Source organism: Aplysia californica, unplaced genomic scaffold (genome assembly GCF_000002075.1).
Source record: "Aplysia californica isolate F4 #8 unplaced genomic scaffold, AplCal3.0 scaffold00195, whole genome shotgun sequence".
NCBI classification, from domain to species: Eukaryota; Metazoa; Mollusca; class Gastropoda; order Aplysiida; family Aplysiidae; genus Aplysia; species Aplysia californica.
In genome coordinates, this window is record NW_004797465.1 from 916,115 (window position 1) to 919,149 (window position 3,035).

Consider the following 3,035-nt stretch of genomic DNA (forward strand, 5'->3'; position numbering starts at 1 on the left):
TAATCATTATTGCCAGTGAACACTGCTTATCGAATTGATTCGATCTGAATTGTAGTGGACCAGATTTTTCTCCATGATGGGGCAAAAGCTACTATTTTGGCACAATTCCACCAAATTTACCAAAATTATACAAGGTTGTTGCGCGGGGATTTGATCAAATATTCTTGTGCCAACTTTGCTCAAATATATCTCACTGCCCGACGCTAGGACATAAATCGTAATTCGGCCCCTGGTGCTGTGGACAAGCCTTCATAATCCATTCACCTGTCGGTGTTGTTAGTCCCTCCACTGAATGAGTTCCGATCGTGTTGCAGAATTGACAATTAAATTAACCGTGTGCATGGGCTATATTGACGACTTGCGCAATTGTATTGAGTCAATCCAAGTCAGCTTGATATTTTATTGAGCAAGTCTACTTGCTTGCACGTTTTAATTGACCGTGTGTGGCGACCGTCAATTAAATTGTGCAATAATCATTTTCCTTCCAGATTTCGTACCGTCATTTTGTCTGGGGTGTCTGATAAAGAAGAAGACAGGGCATTTCAATAGGATTGTATCGAGGTTTACAAAAGTTTACCAGCCCTGTATGGAAAGTGAAGTGTGACGAACAACAACAGACAAAAGAAAAATACAATTTACTGTGTATTGATTTTAGAGATTCCAGGAAAAGTACCAAAACTGAGTAAGAGAAGAAGTCAACAACAAAAAATGACTACAGAACAAAATTATCTCTAGGAAAGAAAGTGCTTGACTCAGAAAAATCTGGTGCAGGGACGGACCGGGTTTATGAAACAACTTTGTGATACATGTGTATTTCAATGCCCATTTCCTTTTTAGGAAATCATCTTCGTTTTCTGTACCAAGAGCAACTGCCACAGTGATTGCTGGGTAGATATCTCCCATCCTGTCTCAGAGGGTTGCAAGCCAAAAATGAGCCTGGTTTGCGCAATGAAATTGTGAGCTGTGTGTGGGTAACCTAAAAACTGTCAATTATATTGTGCAACCAGGATTGCACTTATTGATCGTGTAAGGACCGCTTTACAATGAACGTCCAGACGTCAACATGAACTTGTGACAGATTTGAAGCGTCGCTCTTTCGCTGAGTGGTGGCGACCCATAAAATTGTTTATTAATTTTACCCCATTCTTTTTTTTTTAATGGTGGTGTTTTATGACCCCTCAGACACAATTTAGATTATTTAGAAGGCGGGCTGCGACCCTACCTGTCATGGCCAATCCGGGCTGAGAGGGATGCAGTATCCCAGCTAAAAAAACAAACCCGGAAAACCTTGATAAAAATCCTCCTTTTGGGTCTCCTACGTGCTACGATGAAACGCCTAACCGCTAACCATAGATACCAATCAGTTATTTCTAGGACTTTCAGTTGAGTGAACCAAACATAATCCTGTTCGTCTTCATTCTGGTAGAATAGGCAGAGTCCCTGATCCTAATGTTAGAATTGTCGTCTGTTTGGGTAGGGGAGATTGAGCTACTCTGATGGTGTGACGAAAGCATACGACAGAACATGGTTAGAGAGCTGGAAAGGGGGTGAAAGGAGACATTTTAGAGATGAAAACGTTCCGTCGCTGTCAGGTTTCGAACTATTGAACGAAAGGCGAACACTGTAACCTCAAGACCACGTACGAGAGCTCCCGGGCGAAACGGAAGAGTGTGATATCGGATCAACTGCAAAGACTCCAGAACTAAACTACGAGAGCCGTTCTCAATTAAAAGGCCTTTGAAAGCACACAACACTTCTGCTTTTACAGCTGGCGACACTGGCTCCCTGTTATAGCCCCTTATTTATTACAAAGTTGCTTAAATGTTAAGCGCTAAGTGTTTAAACGATCTCGCGCTCAAATTGGAATTTCCTCCCACTGCATTTTAAAAGGGAGAAGCCTAAAATGGTCGCATTTTAAAATCTGGTCTAAAAACACACTCTTTAAATCAACCCATTTTAATAACTAGATCTAATTTGATTCTACTTCCAACAAGATGTATTATCAGCAGTAACCACAATGATTAGTGATTGTCTTTTGATAAAAATAACATGTGCTTTTTGTTTGATTACGATTGTATTATATTTCAGGTATTTAACCCTATCCGTAAGTCGTGTTTTACTTTCGTATCAATACGACGTGGGGAACTCTGTGCCACCACTTTCCTAGGAGGAGATTTACTAGTTAATCCGATACGTACGCTTTTTTGGGGGTAATAATTGTTTTACGGCGCTCGCAACTGCATGCTGTCATATGAGCGCGAGGGACACATTAAACATTTTCAGTTGGTAGGAAATTTTGAATTCTGCCCGGGTGGCGGCCGAAGCCAACTCTTTTATTAACGATTTTAGACTACCAAGGGATCCTTAACGTGCGCAACTTGCACACGGCCCCTCCGAGATTTTTCGCCCTTGTCCGAGAAGGTTATGTGTAAATCTTTCCCACCAGAAGATCAGGGGTGAGGCTGAAAGACAGCAGTAAGAAGGAGCCAAAGGAATAGCGGTAGAAAAGCTGCAGAAAGAGTCAGGAGCTCAAAGGAGGGGGCAAAGGAGGTGATGGGGTGGGGGCAGAAAGAGGAGACGAAAGCAGACGACAGACCATGATTAGAGAGCAGGAAAGGAGGTGAAAGGAGATAATTTAAGAGAAGAAAAAAATGTTCGGTCCCTTCCCGGATTCGAACCCGGCACCTTTGAATAAGAGGCCAACACCTGAACATCCCTACCAGATCTGTACGCTTTGCGTAGCAGTTTGTCAAAATGATATTTTGAGAAATACTGAAAGTTTCAAAGAGATCTTCGTACTAGAAGTATTCTAAAATGTGAAGAATACAACCCCAGGGGTACAAAATGACCCCAGGGCGTACAGATAGGGTTTAAAAGGGCTGCTGTACGTTGAATTGACCAGTACGCTGTGCATCAATCGTTGATTTAAATCTTACTTTTACTGTGAAGAGCCTATATGAGCCACCAGAAAATGGGTACTGTAGAAGTGGTCTTTTTCATTAATATATTTTAACTAATTTCATTAATATTATTTT